Raw genomic sequence first — 18,011 nt, 5'->3', positions numbered from 1 at the left:
TATGTCATTTTTTTAAATGAATAGAGCTTATCTATTCATTAATTCTTTTTTTTTTTTTGAGACGGAGTCTTGCTCTGTCGGCCAGGCTGGAGTGCAGTGGCGCGATCTCGGCTCACTGCAACCTCTGCTTCCCGGGTTCATGCCATTCTCCTGCCTCAGCCTCCCGAGTAGCTGGGACTACATGTGCCCGCGACCACGCCCAGCTAATTTTTTGTATGTTTTTAGTAGAGACGGGGTTTCACCGTCTTAGCCAGGATGGTTTCAATCTCTTGACCTCGTAATCCGCCCGCCTCAGCCTCCCAAAGTGCTGGGATTACAGGTGTGAGCCACTACACCCGGCCTATTCATTAATTCTTTATTCCACCCTTTTTTTTTTTGAGATGGAGTCTCACTCTGTCGCCCAGGCTGGAGTGCTGTGGCGTGATCTTGGGTCATTGCAACCTCCACCTCCTGGTTTCAAGCAATTCTTCTGCCTCAGTGTCTCAAGAAGCTGGGATTACAGGTGTGTGCCACCACACCCAGCTAATTTTTTTATATTTTTAGTAGAGACAGGGTTTCACCATGTTGGCCAGGCTGGTCTCAAACTCCTTACCTCAAGTGATCCTCCCACCTCAGCCTCCCAAGGTGCTGGGATTATAGGTATGAGCCACTGTGCCCAGCTTGTTTCAGCCAGCTTTTGTTGTTTAGTGTATACTAGCTGCTGTGCTCGTCATTATGGAGGGAAGACTAGTACCCTCTCTTATTCAGAACAAGAAAAAAGAAAAAAAGATGCTTTTAGGCTCCAAGTCAGCTCCCTTCTCAGCTGTGCTGCTAACCTGCAATCCTGACCTCAGTAATGATCTCCTGATATCTTCAGCATTGTGTTGCTCTCTCCCTTTTATTTCCTTACTTTATATCTTTTCAGATTAGAATATATTTTTCTTGTCATGGCAAAGGTCTCTACAAAAATTAATTTCCCCTCATTTATGCAAAATAATACATATTTAAGAAAATTTGGAAAAATAAGTATAAATAATATTAAAAATCACAAACTTAATGTCTTATATTGAATTTTATTGTGGTGATTGCTTTTGGCAGTTTCTGTTACTTGTGTTTTCTTTATAGTTTAGCCAGAGCAAACTATTAAAACTCAGTTTGATACTTGTATGCTCATGTTTATAGCAGCATTATTCCCAAGAGTCAAAAGGTGGAAATAACCCAAATGTCCCTCAGCATAGAGATGAATTAATAGACAGAATGTATGTGGGGGTGTCTGTATATGTATGAATGTGAATATTATTTAGCCACAAAAAGGAATGAGGTTCTGATACATGCTACAACATGGATGAACCTTGAAAACATTATGCTGAGTAAAATAAGCCAGACAGAAAAGGCTAGTTTTACATGTAATCATACAAGTATGATCCCACCTGTATGATATATATAGAATAGGCAAATTCATAGAGTCAGAAAGTAAATTAGAGGTTACCCAGGGATGCAAGAAAGGGAAATGGATATAGTATTTCTGTTTGGGATGATGAAAAAGTTTTGGAAATAATGCTGATAGTTGCACAAGATTGTGAATGTTTTAAATGCCATGAACCATACATTTAAAAATAATGAGAATGACAAATTTTATATGTTTTACTATAAATATACTTTAAAAAAAAGTCTGTTTGAAATCCTTAAGGACTTGTAGCTAGTTTACAGTTTTACTTCTGAGTGAGGCTTAGGTGTCTCTCTGTATATTATTCATGCTGCATCATTTTTTCAAGAAAAAGCACTGATTATGTGAGTGGTGAGTTTGTGGACAATTAAATTTTCTTCTTGTTTTTTTTTTCCATAAATATGGATCACTTATAATGAAAACATTTACACATAAGAATTACTTTTTTTTTTTCTTTATGAGATGGGATCTCACTGTTGCTCAGGCTGGAGTGCAGTGGCGTGATCTCGGCTCACTGTAACCTTTGCCCCCTGAGCTCAAGCAGTTTTCCCTCCTAAGTATCTGGGACCACAGATGCGTGCCACCACACCCGGCTAAGTTTTTGTATTTTCAGTAGAGATGGGGTTTCACTGTGTTGCCCAGGCTGGTCTCTAACACCTGAGTTCAGGCGATCTGCCTGCTTGGGCCTCCCAAAGTGTTGGAATTACAGGCGTGAGCCACCGCACCCAGCCAAGAATTACTTTAAAAACAAAACTACATTAGACAGTATTTATCTTCTTTAGGCTATTGTCTAGTGTCTTTTTTTTTTTTTTTTTTTAGATCTTTCACCTTTTTTTTTTTTTGATGTGTGGATCTCATTCTTTCATTATAAGTTTTATATAACCACATTGGAGATAATTAGAAAAAAGAGAAAGGACTCTCTCTGACCCCAAATTTCGTGTTCTGACATAACCTTTATTTTAATTTTGATGTATTTTCTTCATGTCTCTGTCTATATCTTTGATCTAATTTGAATATATATGTAATTTGAGTTCTGTTTTCACTTTTTGTTGCATTAACATTTTGCATATGGTCTGTCTGATTGTTGTCTTAACCGGATTTTTTATTTTATTTATTTATTTGTTTGTTTGTTTGTTTATTTAGTGAGACAGGGTCTTGCCCTGTCACCCAGGCTGGAGTGCAGTGGCTGAATAATGAATGGCTCACTGCAGCCTCTGACCTCATAGATTCAATCAGTTGTCCTGCCTCAGGCTCCTGAGTAGCTGGGACCACAGGTGTGTGCCACTATGCCTGGCTAATTTTTGTATTTTTTGTAGAGATGGGGTTTTGCCATGTTGCCCAAGCTGGTCTTGAACTCCTGGGCTCAAGCAATCCACCTGCTTTGGCCTCCCAAAGTGCTGGGATTACAGGTATGAGCCCCTACGCCTAGCCTTAACCAACTTTTTTTTTTTTTTTTGAGATTGAGTCTTGCTTTGTCGCCCAGGCTGGAGTGCAGTGGCACAATATCTGCTTACTGCAAGCTCCGCCTCCTGGGTTTGCCATTCACCTGCCTCAGCCTCCTGAGTAGCTAGGACTACAGGCGCCTGCCACCATGCTGGGCTAATGTTTTGTGTATTGTTTTTCAGTAGAGGCGGGGTTTCACTGTGTTAGCCAGGATGGTCTCGATCTCCTGACTGTGTGATCTTCCCGCCTTGGCCTCCTAAAGTGCTGGGATTACAGGCATGAGCCACTGCGTGTGGCCAGCCTTAACCAACTTTTTAAAACAAAATTACAAAAGGCTTACATGATACTAAAAAATTTTAAATACAGAAGTCACTAAAGTAGGAAAGTTTTCTTTCTGTTTTTATTTCCCTTGCTACATTCTCACTATCTTGAGGTAGCTGTTAATAGATTGATAGCCTATCAAAAAATGGTATTATATTGTATGTATATCCTATTCTTTACCTATATTTGGTTCCATCCAATTGGGAACCATGTTGTTTTTAGTGGCTTCATCACATTCTGTTGTATGGTAGTGTCATAATTTATTTGCTTATTTTCTGATTGATGAACATTGTGGTTGTTACCAGTTTTTTCTTATTGTAAATAACTCTTTATTTTTATTTATTTATTTATTTTTTTGAGACACAGTCTCGCTCGCTCTTTGACCCAGGCTGGATTATGCAGTGGCTCAGTCTCAGCTCACTGCAACTCTGCCTCCTGGGTTCAAGTGATTCTTGTGCCTCAGCCTGCTGAGTAGCTGGGATTACAGGCGTGCACCACCATGCCCAGCTAATTTTTGTATTTTTAGTAGAGACGGGGTTTTGTCATGTTGGCCAAGCTCATCTGAAACTCCTGGCCTCAAATGATCCACCCACCTTGGCCTCCCGAAGTGCTGAATTACAAGTGTGAGCCACCATACCTGGCCTAATTTTTTTTTTTTTCTTTTTAAAAATAAGAGCTCTACTCCAGCCTTAATTTTAGTACATAAATCCATATACCTATACTATTTATAATAGGAAGTTATGTAGAATAATCTAAATTTGTTTTAATTTTACAGATTGGTATAGCATAGGAATTCATGACTTTACTCAAAATTTCATCTGTAGAACAAAGATAAAACTCAAAACTGTAGAATAAAAAAAAAACCTCTTCAAAAATTAATCCTTTAACTTTACATCATAAAAGACTGTTTGGCAAGCCCAAGATAAACGTTTTTGACTTACAAGCCAACGTTAGGCCCAGAATCTCCCATTGGTCAAATCTCAAAATGGCAAATTGGAGTCTGTCCAAATTTTCTGTTGTATTGAGTATTTTTGAACTATTTGGAGTATTAGCCAGGACTTGAGCATTTTTGTCATACAGGGATTTGTTGTAACTGAATTTGACACACACACCGTCATAGTGTTTGTTTAGTCCTCCCAGGTATTCATGGTGTATTGAAAGAGATATTCAGTCTTCGTGGTGCTGGTACCTGAAGAGTTCTGATGTCATTTGGATCTCTTTACTTTGGAATGGAAGTTTACAAAAAGCTTACCCAGAGCTTCAAGTCACAAGGCAGTCTGGGTCAGTCATTAACCTTACACATAATCACCTTTCAAAGCATGGAGTAATACAAGGGTAATGCTCATTTGTGTGAAAGCTCTGGTTGTAAGAAACATTCAGACAGGGCTTAACTTCTGCTGCTGTTGCCAGTGAGGGACATCCCAATACCAGTCTGCATGTGCCCAAGGCCCTGAACACTAGTTTGGAAGCCAGGAGGACATGTCTGTAGCTTGTAAGATGAGGTGTGCATGGTAGATACCATGTGCTGACAGTTTGGTTGATGTAGGATGGTGATACAGCGGTGAGGTCTATGTGACTGTTTGACATGCTGAGATTGCTGAAAGTGAACTGGCTGCAAGGGCTGGGAGACTGTCTAGAACACACTTAGTTGTGCCAGTTGAGGTCCTGCTTGTCTTCTCTTTGCTTCTTTCATATCATTATTATGAGCAGTCAATAGCTGTTCAGTACACCGCACTAAGAAATCCCAGGAGTAAGCAGTAAGATGATGTAGTGATGTAGTCTTGTAGGCCATGTTGGAGAAAGATGAAGTATAATCCTCAAAGAAACCATACATGTAGCAGCTACCGAAGAAAGTGCATAATTTAGAAAGGGGTAATTTTGCAACAGTACTTCCAGGAAATCTGCACATTTGGCTATGTGGTGTTTAACCTTTTCCAGGCAAATCGTTGGCCAGCCATCATGGAGATCTGTTTTGTGTACCACTTCAGAGAGAGCAAATTCAGTGAAATGGGCAGCTGTTGGAAGGCAGAGGTCCATTCCACTGATAGGTTTCTAATAATAATAGTTACACATGTAGCAAATTTTGTTTTGTTATTACTACATTCATATTAGTCACACAGCTGTTGAGCTGTTGCAGCTTAGGCACACTATCTTCTTTTTCTTCAGATTTACTTGCTAGAAGCAGATAGGAAACTGCAGCTAAAATCAGCTGCTAGATACAGATGTCATAGCAATCCATAAATAGTTCTAGTAAATAGCAACATGCTGGGATAGAAAGGCAGAGTGTGACATGATCACTCACAATGGCAGTCGTCAGCAAAATACTGGCTGAGACTCAGTTGAGGGGACTGGCCTCTTAGGAGGGCAACTTCAGCTCTTTGTAGCAAGTGCTCGGTGAATATTGGTGGCCAGCTCTCCTCGCCATCACTGCCTTTCCAGCTCCCTGGGATCCTGAGGTGGATGCAGCCAGATGCGACAACTACAGTGCTGCCCTGCAGCCCTCACAGCCTCAGTCCTCTTGGCATCTGCCCTGCTGGTGCTGCAGACAGCCAGCTGCGAAGCACCAGTCTCAGCTCTGGCCGAGCTCCCCCCATTGTTAAAGGACTGGCAGGCGGCTCCCAATTCTGTGATTAATTTCAGTGTGTAGATCCTTGCTTATTTGAGTATTTCATTGGGACAGATTTCTGAGTCAGCCCATGGGCATGTATCATGGATACTTCCAAATAATCATTCTAAACAGCTGTATTAATGAATGTATTCAGCAATAATGTCTTTAAAAATACTAATTTCCTTTAGACAAAGCATCCGTTTTTTGTTTTTGGGTTTTTTGGTTTGTTTGTTTTGTTTTTATGACGGAATCTTGCTCTGTCTCCCAGGCTGGAGTAGTGCAGTGGTGTGATCTCGGCTCACTGCAATGTCCGCCTCCTGGGTTCAAGTGATTCTCCTGCTTCCGCCTCCTGAATAGCTGGGACTACAGGTGTGTGCCACCCACGTCCAGCTAATTTTAATATTTTTTAGTGGAGACGGGGGTGTCAACATGTTGGCCAGGTTGGTCTCGAACTCCTGACCTCTAGTCATCCACCCACCTCAGCCTCTCAAAGTGCTAGGATTACAGATGTGAGCCACTACAGCTGGCCCAAAGCATCAGTTTTTTATAATGAATATTTCAGATGCAAAAAAAAAAATTAAAAAAAACCTATGTTCATATCACCCACCATAAGAAATAAACATTATAAATGTACTTGTAAATATAGTCCCCATCTTCTTTAAGGTATAACATTATACTTATATGTATGTTTATAAACAGTATATCATATAAACATGCCCTTTTACATTTTCATTTTTGCTCAACTTTGTGTGTTGAACATAATATGTCACATGAGGTCATTAGCCTCCAGTATGGCTGTCAGTGGTCTCCACCTCCTTATATTTGTACTCTTATGTACTTTCTTCCCACATTGAATAGGGCTGACTTGTGTAACCAATTGAATATTGCAAAAACGTCAGAGTGACTTATGAAGCTAAGTCATGTAAGGATTTTCTGTCTTGCTTTCTTGTTCTGGGGGAAGCCAGTTGCCACATGGTGAGGATACTCAGCAGTCTTATACTCAGTCTTATACTCAGCTCCACATGGTGAGAAACTGAGGCCTTTTGCCAATAAACATATGAGGGAACCATCTTTGAAGCAGCTCTTCCAGCCCCAATCAAGCTTTCAGATGACAGCAGCACTAGCCAAGATCTTGTCTGCAAGCTCATGAGAGACCATGAGCCAGAATTGCCCAGCTAAACTGTACTCCAGTTTCTGACATACAGAAACTGTGAGATAATAAATATTTAATGTATTAAGCTACTAGGTTTGGTAGCAATGGATGAGAGAAAGAGACTTGTAATTGTTTCCATGTTTGCCTCCCCATACTTCATTACGAGTGAGCAATTTGAAGACAGGACAAGAGCCCTATATCTTACTTATTTTCCCACTCAATGCCTAGCCTTATACCTATGTTTAGTAAGTATTTGTTGAGTGAAATTGATAGTGTTCTTGTGGAGGTAAAAAATTTAGAAGGGATATTAAATCCCTAAAGCTGATGTTTGAATCGTGAGTCATTGTTGGATAGCATGTAAAGACCACATTGTTTCTTCTGATAGTAGTAAAAGTAAGCCTCTCAGCTACTAATGCTACTCTGGCTATGGGAGTATGGCATTGATTTTGAGGTTATGGCATGTGGCTTTTACTTCACTATTGTTCTCTGGGGCTTGGGTTAGGATACAATCTTTTCTGTAGATGACTTTTTATTCCAGACTTGCTCCTAGGCATACTAACTGAAGCTAAATTTTTTTTTTTTTCTTTTTCAAAATATGGAAGAATGTCAAAGACCTAAAGTCCTGTCAGTTTAGGATTTGCTGGTATATGTAGCAAGAGACAGTACTTAACTATATCCTAGTGGATTATTTTTATTTATAGATTATGGAGAGACAGTGTTACTACAGAGTATTATACCTAATTATGTTCAGAAAATATATTCCAAAATTAGATTCCAAAATTAGGTATAATTTTGAGTCACACATTTGGTACTTTTTAGTTCTTGTAACCTGTGTTGTTTAATAGGGAGGCCCCTAGCTATATGTGATGAGTGAGCTCTTGAACTGTGACTAGTCTGAATTGAGATGTGGTATACATGTAAAATTCATACTGAATTTCAGAGTTAGTATTGAAAGAATGTAAAATATTACACTAATAATTTCTTCATATTCCTTATCTATTGAAATAATGTTTTGAGTATATTGGGTTAAAAAATCTAATTTCATTTGTTTTACTTGTTTTTACTTTTTAAAATATAGCTACTAGAAAATCTTAAATAACTGATATGGCTTGCATTTGTGGCTTTCCTTTTTATTTCTATTAGAGAGTGCTTTTCTATTGATTGATTGATTGGTTGATTGACTGATTGATTGGTTGATTGATTGATTGAGATGAAGTCTCACTGTGTTGCCCAGGCTAGTCTTGAACCCCCGGCCCAAGTGATCCTCCTGCCTCGGCCTTCCAAGGTGCTGAGATCACAGGCATGAGCCATGTCGACTGGATGAGAGTGCTTTTTAACCCATCAACATGTTCAGTTTTTCAGGGCCTTTGTATATTTTCCTTCTTTTTTTTTTTTTTTTTTTTTTTTTGCCTGGCTCTTTGTCTGTCTGTCTTCTTCCTGCTCATTTCAGAGATCTTATCTTAAACGTTGCCTCCTCAGAAAGGCAGTCCTCCTCCACCCTATCAAATTAAGTTATTTAGTGTTTTGCCCTATGTCATGTATCCTCTGCATTTATTTGTTCATGATTTGACTTCTTACCTAGCTCTGTGAGGAAAAGGAGCATGTCTATTTTGTTTATGATGATACTTTTAGCACCCAATAAAGTGTTCTTTTAGAGTAGATTCCAAGTAAATTCTTGTTAAATGAGTGATACTGGTATTACTAAGCAGTGGGTTCACTGCTCGATGCTCATAGAATCCAATACTATGGCACCGGCTTTTGAGAAAAGAAAAAGGGCTTTATTGTGAGCTGACTGGCAAGAAGACAGGAGTTTAAGAAAGAAAATATAGAGGAGGATGTCATAAAAGAAATTAGGAAAACAGGGCTGTGCAGCACCGCGGTCCCTCGGCACATGCAGGTTGACTCCCTGCTCCCCACAAAAAAGGAAGAGTTCCCAGAACTGAACAGCCTGTTGTGTTTAGCGCTCTGATGGGTCCTTTTCTAAATTAAAAGGGCCCATTGGAGTGCTAAGCACAACAGGTGAAAAAAAGATCTGTATTAAGACATTTCATTAGGCTGGGTGCAGTGGCTCACGTCTGTAATCCCAGCACTTTGGGAGGCCGAGGCGGGCAGATCACTTCAGGCCAGGAGTTTGAGACCAGCCTGGCCAACATGGTGAAACCCCGTCTGTACTAAAAATACAAAAATTAGCCAGGCATAGTGGCACGTGCCTGTAATTCCAGGTACTCAGGAGGCTGAGGCAGGAGAATTGCTTGAACCCAGGAGGCGGAGGCTGCAGTGAGCTGATATTGCGCCACTGTATTCCAGCCTGGGCAACAGAGCAAGATTCCGTCTCAAAAAAAAAAAAAAAAGAAAAAAACATTTTATTGAATTTTCACAAATAAGGGGCTAAGGAGAAGATAGAGAAGTTCCCAGAGGTAAAGGAAAAATAGGTTAGTTAATAAAATTAGAGTAGTTTCAGGCACTTCAACAAGAATACTAGAAGCAAAAAGACAATAGAGGGCAATATCTTAAAAAGTATAAGGGAAAATTTTTATTTTTTTTTTTAAACAGGGTCTCTCTCTGTCGCCCAGGCTTGAGTGCAGTGGCGTGATCTCGGCTCACTGCCACCTCTGCCTCCTGGGTTCAAGCAACTCTCCTGCCTCAGCCTCCCAAGTAGTTGTGATTATAGGCATGCACCACCACGCCCAACTAATTTTTTGTAGTTTTAGTAGAGATGGGATTTCACCATGTTGCCCAGGCTGGTTTTGAACTCCTGAGCTCAGATGATCCACCCACCTTGGCTTCCCAAAGTGCCGAGATTACAGATGTGAGCCACTGTGCCCTATTGGGAAAATTATTTGTAATCTAAGAGTTGACAGTGCAGTCACTTTCAAGCGTAACAGTAGAAAAAGCATTTTCACATATGCAGTGTCTCAAACTCACCCCTCATGCAACCCCTTTCAGGAAGGTAGTAGAGGAGGTACTCCACCAAAATAAAAGTGTTTTGAGCAAAGGGAAGACATAGGGTTTAGGAAACAAATGATCCAACCCAAGAGAGTTGAAAGGAATACCTGGGATCACAGTTGTGTACCACGTGTAGAGCAGCTAGTCCAGAATGGAGCAAGTCAGAAGGTTACAGAAAGGACTTGTACAAAAATATAAAATTGATAGCACATGTGATATGCTTGAATATGTTGAGATTTATATAATTGGATGAATTGGGGTGAATTTATAAGTACAAATAAAGCTAAACAATTAAGACATTTATTAACTCCAGGGAAGGTAAAAAAGAAAGTAAAAGTAATCAGAGTATACCTCATAGAACAACTGTGACTAAAGTTACATAGTCATGTTAATGCATACACTGAATATTGGTGTAACCAAAAATATGTTTTAATTACATAGGGATGATGGAATGTATGAAGTGTTTGTATGTTGTGGTGGGCAAGGTTGATAATATGGATGATGGGGAAAGAACTAGTTGACCTTTTTCACAGGAAGAAGTCAACAGATAAAATATTACTTTTTTTTTTCTGGTCGCAGGCCTCATATAAGTGGTAAAGATTAAAAGTAAGGGGAAAAAGGCAATGGGGTAGACATTTATTATAGCCAAAGGAGGGTCAGGAATTCTACTTCTGGATCTGGGGGTGATAGAAATGTTCAAAAATTATTTGCAAAATTTTGTTCATATGTGCATGAATTTCTCAAAGGAGTTTGAGATCCCTAAAATGTCTAAAGAGCATAGTGTAGTGTGGTGATGGTGGTGTTTTTCAGCGTGTTCATGAAAGTGTTAGTTTTAGTTTTGATTTTTGATTTATTTTTATGTTTTCATGTATTAAATTATTTCATTATCTTGTTATGTGGAAGACGACTTAGTTTGGTAAACCAAATACCATTTTTATTTGGTTTTATATTAAAATAAATCTCTTAAGTATTGCTTTGTATGTGTGCTGCCTTCTGAGTTAATATCCTCAGCTGTTCTTCTTCATTTTCTGTTTATGCCTGTTTAATTCTCTACCCCTCTGTCTTCCCCACATCTCACCTCCTTTTTTTTCCTATTTCATTTATTTAATTTTTTATTTCTGTAAGTTCCATTTGGATACTTCAAAAATTTGCACGGTCTTTGTATCCTATTCCTTGCTCATTTAAAGAATTCTTTTATTGCTTTGAGCATTTTAGAGTTAGTTATATATTCTGTATTTGATAATTCCAATAGTTGAAGTGCTTGTGGGTCTGATTCTATACTCAGCTGTCATTTATTGAGTTTTGTCTCTTGTGTGAGTTATATATATATATATATATATTTTTTTTTTTTTTTTTTTTTTTTTTTTTTGAGACGGAGTCTCGCTCTGTCGCCCAGGCTGGAGCGCAGTGGTGCTATCTCGGCTCACTGCAAGCTCCGCCTCCCGGGTTCATGCCATTCTCCTGCCTCAGCCTCCTGAGTAGCTGGGACTACAGACGCCCGCCACCTCGCCTGGCTATTTTTTTGTAATTTTTAGTAGAGACGGGGTTTCACCGTGTTAGCCAGGATGGTCTCGATCTCCTGACCTCGTGATCCGCCCGTCTCGGCCTCCAAAAGTGCTGGGATTACAGGCTTGAGCCACCGCGCCCGGCCATGAGTTATATTTTTGAATGGTGAGCTTATTTTCATCTGTGTCAACTTTGGTGGCTTGATTGAGTATTTTAAGAGACTTAGAGAACAGTTATGTGAACATGACTTAGTATGGATATTTGGAAATCTGAGGCTGTGGGCCCACTTTTAGCATGATGTAGATTATGTATGATAAGGTTGGATCTACCTTTTAGTGACTCTTCGAATGCTTGGCAAAGTACATTATTTTATAACACTTTCTGTGCTCTAAATGGGGAGGGAGTTTTTCCCTGTCTGAAGTTAGCATGATTTGGCTAATTAAGTGAATACTCATATTCAGTAGTTACTACTTTCCTGCTTAACTAGGTATATATATTTATATATACTATATATATATGTAGAAATTGCTCTTTATTCCACAGAGACATTTATTGAGCATCTGGTTTATGATAGACAAGATCTTTGATACTGGGGATATAGAGGTATTCAAGGCAGTCTCTCCTTTTGGAAAGTTAAATAGTAGATGAAACTGAACTTTGTATATGTTATTAAAGATGTGTTAGAGTATCCATATTAAAAGCTTCTGAATGCCCAGGCTTATTTGTTCATATTGTAGAATGGTTGCCTTTTAAGAAGTTAAATATTAGGAGCTTCAGCTGAAGGAGAAGGAGGTTAAGTAAGGTGAGCTCTACACCATGGCTGGTACAAAGCTTACTGCCAGCAGATGCACCAGTGATAAAACATCCAGGAAGCAACCGGCTACAGAAGCTGCTTGCAAGAGTGTGCCCTCTGCTGGAGGAGTGAAAAAGCCTCATCATTACAGTCCTGGTACTGTGGCACTCCATGAAGTTAGATATCATCAGGTCCATTGAACTTCTAATTTACAAATTTCCCTTCCGGCGTCTGGTGTGAGAAATTGCTCAAGACTTCACAACAGACCTGTGCTTCCAGAATGCAGCTATTGGTGCTTTGCAGGAGGCAAGTGAGGCCTATCTGGTTGTCCTTTTTGAAGACACCACCCTGTGTGCTCTCCATGCCAAATGTGTAACAATTATGCCAAGACATTTCACTAGCATGCCTCATCTGGGCTGGGCGTAGTGGCTCACACCTGTAATCCCAGCACTCTGGGAGGCCCCGGTGGGTGGATCACTTGAGCCCAGGAGCTTAAGACCAGCCTGGTCAACATGGCGAAACCCCGTCTCTACTAAAAATACAGAAATTAGCCGGGTGTGGTGGTGCACACCTATAGTCCCAGCTACTTGGGAGGCTGAGACAGGAGGGTCACTTGAGCCTGGGAGGTGGAGGTTGCTATGAGCTGAGATCATGCCATTGCACTCTAGCCTGGGTGACAGAGTGAGACCTTGTCAAAAAAAAAAAAAAAAAAAAAAGCCACCATGGTAGAAAACATTTCAATAAAAAACAAAAATTCTCTTCTTCTTGTTCTTAGTAGTTCTGAACATTAATTTTTTTTTTTTTTCTCATGAGGTCAAAAGGTTCCTAAGTATATGATTGTGAATGGAAAAAGTAGGATCAGAAATCAGGTATGGGCAGTTTTTCCGTTTTCCTTTGTGTGTGAATTTCTTTTTAGGGACAGTCTTGCTCTGCCGCTGAGGCTGGAGTGCAGTGGCACCATCATATCATACTGCAATCTCAATCTCTTGGGTTCAAGTGATTCTCCTACCTCAGCCTGTTGAGAAGCTGGGATGGACTATAGGTGCATGCCACTGTGCCTGGCCTTTGTGTGAATTTTTAATATAAATGTGGTGGTGTAAAGCATTAATCCGAGTCGATGTTAAATTTCAGCAGTTCAACTTTATGACAATTATAAATAAACCTGTTAAAATTTTCTAGATTTTTTTTTTTTTTTTTGAGATGGAGTCTCGCTCTGTCACCCAGGCTGGAGTGCAGTGGCGTGATCTCGGCTCACTGCAACCTCCGCCTCCCAGGTTCAAGCTATTCTCCTGCCTCAGCCTCCTGAGTAGCTGGGACTACAGGGGCATGCCACCAGGCCTGCTAATTTTTGTATTTATAGTAGAAACGGGGTTTCGCCATGTTGGCCACGCTGGTCTTGAACTTCTGACCTTGGGTGATCCACCTATCTTGGCCTCCCAAAGTGTTGGGATTTCATTTGGGATTTCAGGCGTGAGCCACTGCACTTGGCCTGGATTTTTTTAAAACAAGCAAATTTCTTATTGACGGCAACTAAATGGTGTTTGTAGCATTTTTATCATTCAGTAGATTCCATCTATTCATGATACTTTTCTGAGTTGTCCTACATGTAAGTATAGTTTTTAATGTTGTCTGTCTTCTGTGCTGTTCCTATAAGTTTGCTATTAAGATACATTAAACTATAAGATGTCTTGAAGTGGATGGAGAAGGAAATGGGGAACTAATATTAGATCACTTCTGCTTTATTAAGTTGAAGCCACTTGGCAATGTGTAAAGAGCCACATGGTAAAGAAAGTTGGAAAAAGAAATGAAGATTGGAATATACTAGAGTCTTGATTAGGAAGGAATAGGGTCATCAAGCATTGCTTGCATCATACTGTGCTTTTTGTTACTTTATGGACAAATTTGTATGACATTTTTTTTTTTTTTTTAATAGACAGTTTTGCTTTGTTGCCCAGGCTGGAGTGCGGTGGATCTTGGCTCACTGCTGCAACCTCCACCTTCCAGGTTCAAGCGATTCTCTTGTCTCAGCCTCCCGAGCAGCTAAGACTACAGGCCCGTGCCACGATGCCTGGCTGATTTTTTTGTATTTTTAGTAGAGACAGGGTTTCACCATTTTGGCCAAGCTGGTGTTGAACTCCTGACCTCAGGTGATCTACCCGCCTTGGCCTCCCAAAGTGCTGGGTTTACAGGTGTGAGCTACTGTGCCCAGCTGACAAATTTTTAAAAACAGCTTTCTAGATATATAGTTCACACACCCCAGACAATGTGCCCATTTAAAGGGTACGATTCAGTGGTTTTTAGTATGTTCATAGATATGTGCAACCATCATCATAGTCAATTTTAGAACAATTTCATCACCTCGAAAATATACCTTGTACCCTTTAGTTATTGCCCCCCATCCTTTTATCCTCCCCAGCCCCAAGCAACTGGTAATCTACTTTCTGTTTATAAATATGCTACTCTGTACATTTCATATAAATGGAATCGTAATATGTGGTCTTTTGTCACTGACTTCTTTCACTTTAACACAGTATTTTCAAGATCAATACAAGTTGTAGAATATGTAAGTACTTCATTCGTTTTTATGGCTGTGATCTAATTTTCTAAAATGTAAATTTAATTAGGAACTGCTATGACATTGACCCAATCTCATCTCAGTATCTTTACTGAAATGTTTCTGCTTTATTTTAGTCAGTGAAGATATGAATATTTACAATAAGATCTTCAACTTGTTTCCTATATTACATAAAAAAAACAAGATTCTGATTTCATGGATATAGTCTACATATTAAACAAAAGGCTAAATTGGAGATCATGTATCTCAGCATTGCCTTAGCATGCTAATCAAAATACTGTTTTAATAGCAGTGAAAAAGTAATGATGTGGTTTAATTTTGTATTCAGGGTTTATATGCATCGTGACTCTGAGCCACAAATCAGTAAGTTTTCCTACCCTAATTAAATGTTATTCTCAGGCCTCCAGAGCATTAATAGGATTTTCTTTTTTTTTTTTTTTTGAGACAGAGTTTCACTTTTGTTGCCCAGGCTAGAGTGCGATGGCACGATCTCGGCTCACTGCAACTTCTGCCTCCCGGGTTCAAGTGATTCTCCTGCCTCAGCCTCCCGAGTAGCTGGGATTACACGTATGCACCACCATGCCCAGCTGAGTTTTGTATTTTTAGTAGAGATAGGGTGTCTTCATGTTGGTCAGGCTGGTCTCGAACTCTCGACCTCAGGTGATCCACCTGTGTTGGCCCCCCAAAGTGCTAGAATTACAAGTGTGAGCCACCGTGCCTTGCCAATATTTATTTATATTTTCTTAGTGTCCTTGTACCTACTCATAGCACACTATAGACAAATGAAAATTTTTTTTTCTCAATTATTTGAATCTTCTGTCTCCTCAAAAATAAAAATAAGTCTGATATGCTGTCTTTACTGATACTATATACTTTTAGTTTCCTGGTTTTATTTCAAAGACTGTTAAATATTTTAATTTTGTTTTGTGGGATAATGTGATACTGTTTCAGTTACTGTAGCTGTGTAACAAACCACCATGAAACTTCATGGCTTCAAATAATCATTTTAGTATGTGCTTACATTCTGTGGGTCAGGAATTTACACAGAGGATTATGAAGAGGACTTGTCTCTGCTTCATGTCTTTGGTCTCAGCTGGGAAGACTTACAGGCTGGGGTTGACTCTTCATTTAGGGCCTAGAATCAGTTGGGGGTATATTTACATTTGTGCCTGGTGGTTGAGGCTGGGACCTCAGCTGGACTGTTAGTGAGAATGCCTGTACTCTCCATGTGGTCTCTGTGTGGGCTAGTTTGGGCTTCTTGAAAGCATGGTAGCCAGATTCCAAGAGTTAAGCTCAGTAATCACTTTTGGTGCCCACTTTTGGTTGAAGCAGTCAACCAGCTTTGCTTGGGTTCAAGGGGAGGAGATGTGGACTTCACCACCCTATGGGAAGATGTGGGATAGGAAATGTGGCCATGTTATGGACTGGATTGTGTCCTTCAAAAAGATATGTTGAAGTCCAGCTATCACAGTACCCTGGCACCTCAGAATGTGACTTTATTTGGAAACAGGTTGTTGCAAATATAATTAGGGAAGACACAGTCACCGGAGGGGAGAATGTCACGTAATCATGGAGGCCGAGATCCAAGTGTTTAAAGTGCTGCAACTACAAACCAAGAAATGTTGGTCATTGCTGGCAAACCACCCAAAGCTAGGAAGAGGCAAGGGAACATTCTTCTTACAGGTTTTAGCGGGAGAATGACCCTTCTGACAACTTGATTTTGGACTTCTACCCTCCAGAATTGTGAGATAATACATTTCTGGTTCTTTTTTTTTTTTTTTTTTTGTGAGATGGAGTCTGGCTCTGTCACCCAGGCTGGAGTGCAGTGGCGTGATATCGGCTCACTGCAGCCTCCGCCTCCCAGGTTCAAGCAGTTCTTCTGTCTTAGCCTCCCGAGTAGCTGGGACTACAGGCGCCCACCATCATGCCCAGCTAATTTTTGTGTTTTTGGTAGAGATGGAGTTTTGTCATGTTGGCCAGGCTGGTCTGAAACTCCTGATCTCAAGTGATCCACCCGCCTCGGCCTCCCAAAGCGCTGGGATTACAGGCGTGAGCCACCATACCCGGCTTATTTCTGTTATTTTAAGCCACCCAGTTTGTGGTACTTTGTAACGGCAGTACTAGGAAACTAAGATAACAATTAGTTTTCTTGCTGCATCTGCAGGGGATTGGTTCCAAGATCACTGCCCTCATACTACCATGGATGCTTAAGTCCTATATATATATAAAATAGTGCAGTATTTGTGTATAACATACAAACATCTTCCTGTATACTTTAAAATCATTTCTAGATTACTTATTGATACCTAATACAATGTAAATGCTGTGTAAGTAGTTGTTATACAGTACTGTTTTAAAAAATCTGTATTACTTTTAATTGTATTATTTTGAATATTTTTGATGCGTGATTGGTTTAGAACCTGCAGATGTGGAACCTGCGGACTATATAGGCCATCTTTGGAAAATACAGACTGTTACAAATGTGTCGTAAAAATTATTCTATAGCTTTCCCCTCATTACTTGTATCGGGTAATAATACATGGTTGTTTTACCCACTTACACTTTTTTTTAAAAACACTTTTTTTTTGAGACAGAGTCTTGCTCTGTTGCCCAGGCTAGAGAGCAGTGGCATGATCACAGTTCACTACAGCCTTGACCTCTCAGGCTCAAGTGATCCTCCCGCCTCAGCATCCCAAGTAGCTGGGATCACAGACATACGCCACCATGTCTGGCTAATTTTCTTTCTAATTTTTTGTGGAGATAGGGTCTCACTCTGTTGCCCAGGCTGATCTTGAACTGCTGGACACAAGCAGTCCTTCTGCCTTGGCCTCCCAAAGTAGTGGGATTACGGGCATGAGCCACTGTGCCTCGCCCATTTACACTTTTCTATATCCAACAGCAATTTATCAGAAGGGACTATTTTAATAGCCATCAGACTAATTTATATGTTAACTTTTTTCTTTGTCGAATGAGTATAATACTTTCTGTTTTTTTTTTTTTTTTTTTTTTTTTTTTTTTTTTTTTTGAGATGGAGTCTAGCTCTGTTGCCGAGGCTGGAGTGCAGTGATGCAGTCTTGGCTCACTGCAGCCTCCGCCTCCTGGGCTCAAGTGATCCTCCCACCTCAGCTTCCCAAGTAGCTGAGACTACAGGCGTGCACCACCACACCCGGCTAATTTTTGTATTTTTAATAGAAACAGGGTTTCCCCATGATGGCCAGACTGATCTCCAGCTCCTGACCT

General features: G+C 40.1%; 1 protein-coding gene and 1 pseudogene across 3 annotated transcripts in view; one reads left to right on the top strand and one right to left on the bottom strand.

Moving 5' to 3' along the window:
- EVI5 (ecotropic viral integration site 5) overlaps positions 1-18,011 on the top strand; it is a 282,059-nt gene that overhangs the window by 26,109 nt on the left and 237,939 nt on the right. The window lies entirely within an intron of this gene.
- LOC104679542 lies at positions 4,496-12,339 on the bottom strand (annotated as a pseudogene).

This window comes from Rhinopithecus roxellana, chromosome 8 (assembly GCF_007565055.1).
Source record: "Rhinopithecus roxellana isolate Shanxi Qingling chromosome 8, ASM756505v1, whole genome shotgun sequence".
NCBI lineage: Eukaryota > Metazoa > Chordata > Mammalia > Primates > Cercopithecidae > Rhinopithecus > Rhinopithecus roxellana.
Note: the sequence above shows the minus strand (reverse complement) of the source record. Positions and strands in the feature narration are given on the sequence as shown.